Here is a 13076-nt window from a genome sequence, read left to right as displayed (position 1 = left end):
CCACAGGCAACAATCTGTTCCCTATTCACATAATCAGCAGACATAGAGCAACAATACCACTCACTTATGTTTCAAGAGACCTGGTTAATGTAAGTCCAAAACTCTTTTCCCTGTTGTCTTGATGTCCACCAAGCCCTGAGAGAAATATCCTCCATTTTCACTGTTAAAAGCTCCACTCTTTGGTCTGTCTTGTTCGATTTTTAGGGTATTTTGTGGAAAACTGATCTAAACTACAATCACTGCTTGGTGTTTGTTTGCCGGTCAGTCCATGTTTGACCTTTGATCTTTAAGATATAAAATCTCTTCATGTCATTGTTTCATACTGCTGTAGTAAAATTGTATCATAATTATGTATGAACCCTTGAGTTAATGCCAAAAACATGGCATTTGAGGTCAGAGTGACCTTTGACCTCTGACCACAAAAATCGATGGTCTAAGTCAAAGTCAGATCAAATTTATTCATGAAGAACATTTAAAAACAACAAAAGTTAAAGTAATTATACCACAGTTAAAAGCAAAAATAGCAACAATTAGAGCAATGACTACTGTAAATAGACAAATGTGAATAAGACAAAGTGGACATTTGTGCAGCTGTAATGAATTACCCTCCAGGTATTCTTGATAGATTACATTCAAAAGAATAGGATAGACATGAGGTCACATTGGCCCTGACCTTTCATCTTTGACCACTAAATTGTAATCAGTTCATCCTTGGCTCCAAATAAATGTTAGTTACAAATTTGAAGAAATCCCTCCCAGGCATTCACGAAATACAGCGTTCAAGAGAATGGAATGATAATGAATCCAACCACAGCATTCTGATGCTAGCTAGAGCCGAGGACTACTACTTCTTCAGTGTAGATTTAGATGTATTTAATCTCAAATCCGTGCCTTCCTACACCTATCAACAAAACCGATCTCATCCTCAGATTCAGTCACCTTACTGATAAAGCGCATACTATGTCATGGAACTCTCAGTAAATTAGCCTCACTCTTGTTTCCATGTACGCAGTCATGTTTCCTCTGCTCTGCTGGCAGTCGTCCTGCAATTCAAGCCTTTCAAAATTGTCCCTGAAGCTTTTAGTCTGTTTCATACGGCCAGTTAGTCCCACCTGAGGCTAGGGTTGCCACATTTCAGAAATCAAAATAAAGGACGCCCACCACGACTCCTTGGGGCCACAGTTCAGTAAAATCGGAAAGATATTCACAGATTCAGAATTCCACCATCAATAACTCATTATAAACGATCCCTCTTTCCATCGTTGTAAGGTAGACAATGTGCTACAAGCCCAGTTTTATCAACAGTCGCTGTCTTTCAAGCTGCAGAAATAACATTGGTGTCAACAGGAGCCAGTTGAAGGCTGCAGTGATTTTGGTGACACTACAGTGTATCAGAGTGAAGCTATTTAATATTTGTGTCTCTCTTTGCTGTTGTAGCAGTTTTGCAATTTGCAGATGGTCCTTGTTCACTCCATAGACATCAATATTATTCATGCAGCTTGAAAGACAGCTACTGTTGATAAAACTGGGCTTGTAGCACATTGTCTAGCTTACAACGATGGGAAAGAGGCATCGTTTATGTTTTGACCAGTGTTGCCAAATCCTCAGTAAGGAAAGTAGCTATTGGCTGTCCTAAAAGTCGCTAGAAGTCGCTAAATGACCTCATTGCCTAATTTGCATAATTTTCCGTTTGCATGTAATTGTAGTCAACGTTGTAGGAGAGACAAAAAGTGAGTTTAAAATACCCAAAATATGTTTCTGAACTAGAGGCTAAATGCAGTGATTTATTTTAGTGTGACAGTGAAGAAACATTTTCATTTCCATCCCGCTCTATAAGCAGGACGGGATCTGCAGAGACTTTGATTCATCTGCCGTCTGGACATGGAGTGATGTGGGTCTCCTCTAATCAGACAGTGGGATGCTGCAGGTCACTAGACTGACCCCCTGTGCTTTGGGACAGGGAGGAGCTCACAGCGCCACCTGCTGCTCGTTGAGGACAGTAACTGCAGAACGATCCCAGCTTTCATGTCAGACAGGGGCGGATCCAGATTAATTTTAGTGGGGGGGGCACAGGGGGGTACAACAGATATTTTGGGGGGGTTGTAAGAAAAAATGAAAGCTGCTACCGTATTTTTCATGTTTTTTGGGGGGGCTCTTTAACCTAATAGGAAAGCTGTATATGACCTTTTCATTTTGGACTGTTAACATTCAAATTATGATGGACTTGTTTCCTTGTTTATGTGAATTAAACCATCATTAGCTGCAACATCTGCCTGTTCTGTAAAACTAGTAGCTCAACGACAGCATCCTGAGGGCAATTAAGTGACAAATATTGTGCAAGAACAGCACTATTACATCCCTGTCAATTTCCACTTCTTAGAATGTTTACTGCCAATTATCACACATAAAACAAGAAATAATATTCTGTACTAATACTTCTGTACTACCCAATACACAGTGAATAAATATTATCTGAAAGTTGGGTTATTGTTGATTATCAGCACAATACAAAAAGATTCATGTTAGACATATTCCAGTTAAGTTATGTAAATTTACCTCAATAATATGAATGTTCAGGTTAAGATTGTACAGTGATATTTATAATGTAAGTTTAGCTGATTAAAGTATATGACTCTGCACTACAATATTATTTATTATTTAAATTTACATCATTATTATAATATTTAGGGTCAGACTCTACAGTATTGAGATTAAGAAATCAAATATTCTATAAAATGTAAATACACTGAACTCATTTGGATATATTTAAGTGAGACTCTAGAATATTGTTTGACACAAATCTATCTAAATCAACATTTTAATCATTTTTACTCCAAACATTTACTGGACTGGTTTAAATATTAAAATCACTCCTTTCTAATCCTCTGCTGTACGTTCAAACCTGAGGCCTTAAATAGAAACACACAAGTATCTGATTGAAGGAACTTCTGCAGAGTCCTGGTTCCAGAACATGATGATAGAATTATAGACAAACTTTAACAAAAGCTGCCTGAGAGTTTACAGGTTTTTATGTTGGATTTCTTCAGTAATTTAATGAGAGTTATCAGCAATAATCAAGTGTTCATTTGATGAACTTCATTTCCTAAAACATCCAGAATTGGAGCTCATATCTTTGGCAGCTGTAAAGTTTCTGCTCCTTCAAAGTTCACAACACAATGAATTAATTCCTAAAACACTCTCAATGCTGGAGAACGTTTGTGATGCTGAAGCAGTGATCAGTTTTTCTGTTTCTTCTCTGGAGATGCACAATGAGGGACGTCTGCAGAGACTGAGAAAGAGCCTCACCACATCCTGACATGAGGAAAAAGACTTTATTGAAGACTACAATGAGAAAAACTATCAGACAGCAGACGGCTGCATTCAAGGTGAGCTCTGAACATTTGATCTGGAACAGGAATTCAATAACAGCAGCATGAGCTTCATTTCAGTCTGTAGCTGCTGAATTCATGGATGAATCATCTGGCACTAGAGAAGAAGACCATCAAACATCCACGTCAGCTGATGGAGGTCCAAGAGTCTCACCGAACAACCAACCTACAGAGTGAAGACCTCTAACCTGATTGGACGGCCTCCTATTCAGCCACATGTGTGAACAAATGCCTCTAAGCTGATTTGTTTTCTAAAATAAATCTAGTTTGAGTCCTAATCTATGCCTGTGTTTGCTTCTTTACACTGCTGTTAACAGTTTAGGCTGTTAGATTGTTCCAGATAAGACAAGTACAAGATTCTTCAGAGCCGTTCTACCACGAGCCTGACAGGAAGAACTCCAACAGCTACTGAATGTTCCTGTGGTTCCCTCAAGGCTACAGGAGGAGCCCTACGAGGACGAGCCGGTCCACCTGATGGTGGCCAGTCGCTGCGGTTCAAAGCCAACACCGACTACATGGACTTCTACTGGACCACATGGAGGCCTTCAAACCAGACCAACAAGTTCACCGACTCCCCGACTCGTGGGTCTGAGGACGCCGCCGAGCCTCGGTCCAGCAGGCCTCCTGTCTGTGGGTGTTTGAGTGCTGAGAGGTTTGTGGATGCATGTGAATGTGTCTGTGTTGAAACAGCAGCTTTGGACTCAGTAACGCTGGGAAAAACCAAGAGCTCCTTTATTTGTGACTTCCACCAACCTTTTAGGTAAATGTTCCAGGATGTTGGGTAGAATATACCATCAGATAAACCTTTTAGGTCTACATTGGAAGATTTTAGAGTATAATATTACTCCAAACCATCCTTTAGGTCTACATTTAAGGTGGAATACTCCTTTACACCAAGATTTTTTGGTCTACATTGAAGGATTTTAGGTGGAATATTCCTTTGAACAAACTTTTTAAGTTTATGTTCAAGGATGTTGGGTGGAATATATCATCAGACCAACCTCCAAGGTCTACAGTAGTCAATTTTAGGTGGAATATATCATTAAACTCACCTTTTAGGTCTACATTGGAGGATTTTAGGTGGAATTTTCTTCCAAACCGTCTCTTAGTCTACATTTAAGGATGTTTAGGATGGTATATTCTTCCAAACCAACTTCTCAGGTCTACATTTCAGGTGGAATATTCCTCCATACTAACTTTTTTGGTCTACATTGAAGGATTTTTTCTAAACCACCCTTTCGGGTCTATATTTGAGGTTTTAGGTGGAATATTCCTTTTAACCAGTCCCTCAGGTCTCTTTGAGGATTTTGGATGGAATACTTGGTTAAACCAACATTTTAGGTGCATGTCCAAGGATTTTTGGTGGAATGTTCCTTTAAGGTGGATGTTTGAGGACCTTGTAGGTGCAATACTTCCTGAAACCAACCTTTTAGGTCAACATTCAAAGATTTAAGGTGAAATATTCCTTTAAACCAACCTAAATTTTATGTTTTGATCATTATCAAGTGAGAAACCTCAATCCAGACACCTCATAATGACGTTTGAGATTTATGCTGCTGTTATTTGTTTAGTCCAGACTAAATGACAGAAATGTACAACTATAATTTTATTTCAGGACTCGGTTATTAAATGTCAAAACAATCCACGTGACTCTAAAAACTCAACAGCTTTACAAACTCTAAGATTAAACTCTCCACAAGGATCTACATGAGAGCTTTAATTATTCTTCATCTACTTCCTGAAAAGTTTGGTCAATAAAAAAAGACAGCTGAACTAAAGACAGACTTTGTGATTTTTCTGCTCACATGTTGTGTTGTTGTAAACTTACTCTTTCAAATAAATAGCTGCCTAACCCCCTGGAAACCAGTGTTTGTCCTGTTTTTGTGTTGCTCCTCGGCGACCCCAGATAGCCGGGTTGGAATGTTTTTTGAGCAACACACCATACTATGACGTTTTTACAATGATGGTTCTACTATGGAACCAGTTTGACATGTTCAGGTGTTCTTTGTGTGAAAACTCAGAAATTTCAGGTATCAGAAGGTGGCTTTCAACTTTCTTTGTTAACTTTCTGCTTCAACTTTAAACTAAATTTCCTTGACTAACCCAGCCCTCTGGACTTCCAGTAAGCTGTGTTCCTATTGGCTGTCCAGGTGGCTGCTTGGTGTTATCAGGAACACCTGAGCAGCTATCCAGGTGGCTGCTTGGTGTTATCAGGAACACCTGAGCAGCTCAGTGTCTTCCTGCTTTATTTAGCTGCAGACAAACATTTCCTCTGCTTCTCTTCACCACTGAACGGGGTTTGGCTCTATTGCTTTTGTTTGTTCTTTAGGCGTTGGCTTGCAGCTTCCAGCAGTAAAATCGTCTTTAATGTGTTTCTTGGTGTGTTTTAGGGCTTTGTACTGGATAGTTGTCTTGGTAAATGTGGTTCTTTAGCCACAGTTAGCACATGGTGCTAATGTGTGCAGTGATTAGTGGATTTGGTACAGCTGAGTTGTGTCTTTATCTGGGCTGTAGTGAATCTTTAGAGGTTTTTGGTCAGACACATTCTGTATTCTCATTTGAGAACCTACGTTGGTTGTCCAGAAGGTAAGAGTTCCTGTCCTGATTCTCTGTTTAAAGAGGTTCTCTGGTAGGCTGTAGGGGACTTTAGCGTTTGGGTTGTGTTAGTTTGGTTTTTGTATGGTTTCATTTGGACGACTATCTTGAGGCCCCTCCATGTGGTTTAGTGAGGTTTTCTGGAACAGTTCTACATAGCAACCTGCAGCAGAAGAGACTTTGAGAGTTTTTAGGGAGTTCTGGAGACCAGACTTTAGAGCAGCAGAAACATTTGTCAGCAGTTTGAGCAGGAGAAGGTGATCTTCAGAGTAGAAATGAGACGGAAACCTTCTTGACCCGTGTGGTGAGGTCCTGTACCAAGAGTTTGAGCAGGTTGTGAAGAGTCTGTAGTTCTTTGGTCTGAAAGCACAAGAATCGACAAGACTGAATATCAAGTTTATATTTTAAATGATTTCCCATGTGAGCCCAAGAAGACTTCAATAAACTCCCTCCATCCCCTGGACACAACATATTTTATTACCATGTTAAATCTTTTTTTAAAAATGTTTTTTGAGTTTTAATCATAGTTTTAGCATAGTTTTTTTTCTCTTTGCTTGTTTAGTTTTGTGATCTGTGTGAAAGATTCTAAACAAATAAAGCTGAATTGATAAACTTAATAATTGACTAACTCATGATTGTGACAACAGAAGTGTTTTCATTGTGATTGAAGAGTTTGTTTAATTTCTAAGGTTGAGGTTAAAATCTGGACAGAAAAAAATGATTAAAGAAATAAACTACATCAAAAAAGCAATTAAATCAAAGGAAAAAAATATTTAACACAACAAAATTTTTAAAAAGAAAATTAAACATTAAATACAATTACATTATATTAAACAGACAAAATATTTAATTAAAAAATGAAACAGAAGATACAAACATAAAATTAACAATTTTTTTAAACAAAAATATGAAACATAAAAGATCAAATATTTTAGATAATTAAACATTTAAAAAATACAATTAAACAAGAATATTAAATATTTTTTTCAAAATACAAAACATTTAATTAGATTATTAAACCTTTAAAAATAAAAAACATTGAATTAAAAATTAAATGTTTAATTAGAAAATTAAATCTTAAAGACAATAAAACTTTAAATAGGAATTAAACAGAAAATACAATGAAGCACTTAAAAAGAAAAACATTAAAAGGTGGTAAAACCTTTAAAAAGAAAAACCTTAAAGACTTAATTGAATAATCAGACATTAGGAAAGAAAAGGAAATTTTTCAAACAAGCCGATAAAACATTTGAAAAAAACAACAATTAAACATTAAAAACACAAAACATTTGGAAATCAAATCAGACATTAGAAAAGAATAAAAGGTGAGAATAGAGCAAAACGAAACATTTAAGATGAATCAAACTAAAGACAAAACATTTGAAAAGACACCAGTTAGACTTTAGAAGATCAAATTAAAAAGAAGAGACAATAAAACGATCAAAAAGAGCAAAAAAAGATAAAAGTCTTAAAGTGTTTTCTAGTCTGAAATGAAAACATCAAGTTGTTTCTTCAAACATTTCCTCTTTCTATGTTCTTTGTTTGATTGTGGATAGATTTACTAAGTGCTCATTTCAGAAAACTGATTTCCAGATAAAGTCTACTAGTAGTTGAAGTCATTGATCAAACTAATGTTACCTTCTGATCTCCACAAACTTTACTGTTCAGTGAAGAGAATCAAAGTTTGTTGAGGATTTCTAAAAAACCCACAGGTTAAGGTCTGAGAAGAACTCAGATGGATGGTCTAAATGTGAAATCAAGACTCATGGTCACAAGTTTTAAGGCTTCTGTTAACCAGAAAGTTCAAACTAACAGAGAAGTACTGAGAAACGTTTAAAATTTCAGTCCTCAGACTGTCTGAAGGTTCAAACTAACAGAGAACTACTCAAGAACTTTAAGGATTTCAGTCCTCAGACTGTCTAAAGGTTCAAACTAACAGAGAACTACTCAAGAACTTTCAAGATTTCAGCCCTCAGACTGTCGAAAAGCTCAAACTAACAGAGAACTACTCAGGAACTTAGAGGATTTCAGTCCTTGGACTGTCTGAAGGTTCAAACTAACAGAGAACTACTCAGGAACTTAGAAAATTTCAGCCCTCAGACTGTGTGAAAGCTCAGGTCCTGAGGACTCGGGAGGTGTGGAGGCTTGGAAAGTCTTGGAATTGAGGGTTCAACCCTCCAGCACAAAGGCTGAAGTCCAACCTCCTGAGAAAAACGGTCGAGTCGAGACTCGAGTTAAAAAAAAAACTCGAAAACGACAAAAAATAGATGATAAATGCGCAAAAAAAAGAAGATTTAGTATCTGAGCGGATAGCTCAGGGGAAAAGAAGAGCGACTACCAACTGGAAGGTCGCAGGTTCAAGACCGACCACTGGCCTTTTCTTTCTTTGTCTTTGTCAGAATTTTGAGAAAATTTAAGAAGTGTCTGGTCTTGAACCAGCGACCTGCAGCTCCACAGGCAAATCCTTAACTCACTGAGCTACAGATCAGATGAAAAGAAATAATTTCGTCGTCCCTTTGGCATCGTAGTTCCTGAAGTGACCACATGGGTGGTGCCAAGGCGGAGTCTGGGTGGAGTCAGGGCGGAGAGTAGGCGGGGAGGTGGGTGGCGGTCTCCCCCCGCTATTCCCCCACCTCCCCCCACCGCCCACCACACCTTCCCCCGCCCGACGAGTTCTTCGAGTCTCCACAGGTTTTCCCGAGTTTCTGGAGTTTCCACGAGGTCGGAGGTAGAACAAGTTGTCATGAAGACGGGTTGAAGTCGGTCAGGATGGACTGACTTTTTACAGCAACTAGAAGGAAGACCACGAGAAGAGCAGGTCTTTAACCACCATCCATAAAATCCATGGAGTCAGCTCCAGAGAAATGAAGGGAGGTCAACTTTTATCAACCTCCATCCAGATGTTCAACTTGATATCTTTACTTTGACATTTTTAGCACCACATACCTTTAGTATCACACTTTATTATCATTTATTAGGACTTTAATGGAATTCACCGGCAGATTTACTTTTTGTTGACAAACTTTATTCTTGTCGTCGTGGGACTGCAGTATTTAAAACTGTTCCTTCTATTTGACTTCATGTTTATTAGTTTTAGTGGAGAAAGTTATTTTAGTTGTCGATTAGTCTCTTAAAAACAAATTAATAAATTGGATTAGTCAAGAGGTTTAAATTTCTTACTTTGTCATATTTTAAATGACAAAAAAATATAAAGTGTCTTGAGATAATTTGACCTGTAACTGGCGTTATATAAATAAAATTGAATTCAAATTGTATGTATCTTGTAATGTTGGAGTAATTCAGCCATATATGTTGGAAAACACATTTTCTTTGACCATTAATCTGTTGATTGTTTTCTCCAGTAATTCATTTCTTGTTTTAGTTTATAAAATGTCAAACCCAAATATATTCAGTTTACTGTCATAAAAAACCAAAAAGATTTACATTCATGATGCAGGAATCAGGCAGTTTTTCACTTTTTATCTTAGTTTAGTCAGAAAGATAGTTGATAATGTGTGAATTGTTGCAGCTTGTGAGCCGTAGAAGGTTTTAATCTTTGGGGCCGAGTGTCACAAAACATTTAGAAACATCAACAAAACACTCAAAGATTTAAACATCATTTGCATGACAATGTCAAATTAAAGGACATTTATTTCCAACGTAAATGTGTGATATCCATCCTCTGGAGCTTTCTCTTCACATCGTCTTCCACCTGGACTGGTTTGGTCGGGAGCATGTGCAACAAACATTTGAAAAACTGCACTTTAACGTCAATAAATGACACAGAAGTTTAATCTCTACATAAATGAGACTGAGTCTGGATGTGCTGCTCTGTCATTAACTCCTAAGTTTAGGGAAAGTTCAAACAAAAGAGGACAGTTCAGATAAGACTTGAGAATGAGCTTATTTTGAACAAACATCTCAGACTTTCTGAGCTTCAGCACCTCGAGCAAGATATTTTAACAACAAGCAGCTCAAGAGATCCAGAAGTTGGAGAGAGTTAGCTTTAGCTGAGCCAAACAACATGTGGGACGCTAACCTAGCAAACATTTCAGACATTTCTCTGTGAATTCTGAGAAATAATTTCCTATTTAATGGCAGAGCTACACATCTTAACTCAGTCTCATTAAAACAGACTCTAATTCAGTGCCATCCATCCATATTAAAGTGCAGTTACCCAAAATGTTTGTTGCATGAGCTCCAACAAAACCTGTCCAGGTAGAAGGCCACTTTGACAAACAGGAAGTGGACGATTCCAAGCAGATTTATAGAAGGGGAAACCGGACTGTACTAAGTGTGGTCTAGTATAGAGGGGTGTTTTGTGGGTTTTTAGGGCTGATAATGATTATTAGTGAGACATCTGGAGTATATTCATTTGCAGTAAATGAAAGTATTTAAAATCTTGGAGTTAAACTTAGAAGAACACAAACTCTAACAGAAAACTTTGTTGATACATTTTTGTTTTGTTTACAGATGTTAAGTTAAAGGAGTTTTATTCGTGACGTATAACCAATCAAATCACTCCAGAAGAAAGAGTGACCACAGGTAGATTAAGGTTCAGAGCCAAAGTAGCGCCATTTTTAAATGTATTTATTACCATAAATTAGTAAAAAATAAAATACTGATAATCAGTAAATCAGTCAGCCCACAATTACTACAATTCTACAATGTATGTCTCTTTCCTTTGACTTGTTATTTGTACAATATACAATGTATATGATGGCATTTTTTCATACCAAAGGCTATACTATGATGTTTTCTAAGAGACATACGATGCTACTCTGTTTGTTCTGGCCCTGCACTCCTCCTCTGTTGTTTTCTGGATTGTACTCAGCTGCATGCCTTCGTCCACCAGGCCTCCGTTGACTCGTCCTGCCTGCCGTCTCTGGAGCTGATGCTGGATTGGAACAGACCAAAGTACAGTCCAATCACGATTCCAGCTGCCTCTCAAAAGGCTCCTTCATCTGGCAGGTGGCGGCACTTCTTCTGAGGGGAAGCTGAACTGGCCCGGCAGAACTCTGGAGATGTGTTCCAGTGGTTGGTGGATGTGTGGGGAGATAGAGAGGGACCTTTGAATTGTTCAGAAAGGAAAACAGGAAACCCATTGGTAGTTTTAGTTTAGGGTGCTACTGCGGTGCGTTTTTGGGTTTTAAGAGGAGAACAGGAAGAGGTTTTTTTCGTATTGATTATCTTTTACTTTGTTCCTGGTTGGAATGCCCATTAATGTCAACATGAAGTTCACTTTTAGTTCTGTTTATTTATTTATTTTTATTTTACTAACGCCCATTTGCTTTTAACCCCCTCACATGTTGTGTTGTTGTAAACTTCCTCTTTCAAATAAATACTCGTCTAACCCTCTGGAAACGAGCGTTTGGATTGTTTTGGTGTTGCTTCTCACCTACTTCAGACAGCCGGGACAAAACAAAGTTTTGTGGACCAAAGGCGATACTATGACATTTTAGAGCAACATGCTATACTATGACATTTTTTGAGCCACATGCTATACTATGATGTTTTTTGGACCAAAGGCTATACTATAACGTTTTTAGAGTGACATGCTATACTATGACGTTTTTAGAGTGACATGCTATACTATGATGTTTTTAGAGTGACATGCGATAGTGTGACGTTGTTAGAGCGACATGCAATCCTACGATGTTTTTAGAGCAACATGCTATACTGTGACGTTTTAAGAGCGACATGCTATAAAAAGACGTTTTTTGGACGACAAGTTATACAATGAGGTTTTTAGAGCGACATGCTATACTATGACGTTGTTAGAGTGGCATGCTATACTGTGATGTATTTTGAGCGACATGCTAAACTATGACGTTTTTTGAGCCACATATACTATGTCGAAAAATGTCATTTTTCAACATGTTGTGAAAACATGCCATACGATGAAATAATGAGGCCGTGAAAAACACTCCAGAAAGGTTTTCTTTGAAAAAGAAATCATCATGAACGTTGGCGCAAAAAAACGCCATAGTTTAATATGTCGAAAAAAAAATGCGATTTTTCAACATGTTGTAAAAACGTGCCATGTGATGAAATAATGTAAAGGAGGCCGTGAAAAACACTATGGTAAGGTTTTCTTTGAAAAAAACAGAAACCATGAATTTTTCGCGCAACAAAAAGCCATAGTATACTATGTCGAAAAATGTCATTTTTCAACATGTTGTGAAAACATGCCATATGATGAAATAATGTAAAGGAGGCTGTGAAAAACAATCCAGAAAGGTTTTCTTTGAAAAAAAAAATCATCATGAATTTTGGCGCAAAAAAACGCCATAGTATACTATGTCGAAAAAAAAATCCGATTTTTCAACATGTTGTAAAAACGTGCTATATGATGAAATAATGTAAAGGAGGCCGTGAAAAACACTCCAGAAAGGTTTTCTTTGAAAAAAAAAATCATCATGAATTTTGGCACAAAAAAAATGCCTTACTATACTATGTCGAAGAAAAAATCCAATTTTTCAACATGTTCAAAAAACGTGCCATATGATGAAATGATGTAAAGAGGCCGTGAAAAACACTCCAGAAAGGTTTTCTTTGAAAAAAAAAATCATCAAGAATTTTGGCACAAAAAAAACGCCTTACTATACTATGTCGAAAAAAAAAATGCAATTTTTCAACATGTCGTAAAAACGGGCCATATTATGAAATAATGTAAAGGAGGCCGAGAAAAACACTCCAGAAAGGTTTTCTTTGAAAAAAAAAATCATCATGAATTTTGGCGCAAAAAAACGCCTTACTATACTATGTCAAAAAAAAATTAGATTTTTCAACATGTTGTAAAAATGTGCCATATTATGAAATAATGTAAAGGAGGCCGTGAAAAACACTCCAGAAAGGTTTTCTTTTTTTAAAAAAATCATCATGAATTTTGGCACAAAAAAAACGCCATAGTATACTATGTCGAAAAAAAATGCAATTTTTCAACATGTAAAAACGTGCCATATGATGAAATAATGTAAAGGAGGCCATGAAAAACACTATGGTAAGGTTTTCTATGAAAAAAAAATCAAGAATTTTGGCACAAAAAAAACGCCTTACTATACTATGTCGGAAAAAAAATGCAATTTTTCA

The 13076-nt window shown here is 37.2% G+C and overlaps 1 long non-coding RNA gene across 1 annotated transcript in view; it reads right to left on the bottom strand.

Annotated features, from left to right (window-relative positions):
• Positions 1-10557: 10557 nt before the first annotated feature.
• LOC129349959 (uncharacterized) overlaps positions 10558-13076 on the bottom strand; it is a 7597-nt gene continuing 5078 nt past the window's right edge. The window contains exon 2 of the long non-coding RNA XR_008603130.1: positions 10558-11053. This is a non-coding gene — a long non-coding RNA (uncharacterized LOC129349959). The remainder of the gene's footprint in view (positions 11054-13076) is intronic.

This window comes from Amphiprion ocellaris, chromosome 11, assembly GCF_022539595.1.
Source record: "Amphiprion ocellaris isolate individual 3 ecotype Okinawa chromosome 11, ASM2253959v1, whole genome shotgun sequence".
NCBI lineage: Eukaryota > Metazoa > Chordata > Actinopteri > Pomacentridae > Amphiprion > Amphiprion ocellaris.
This window is presented reverse-complemented; position numbering and strand designations above follow the sequence as displayed.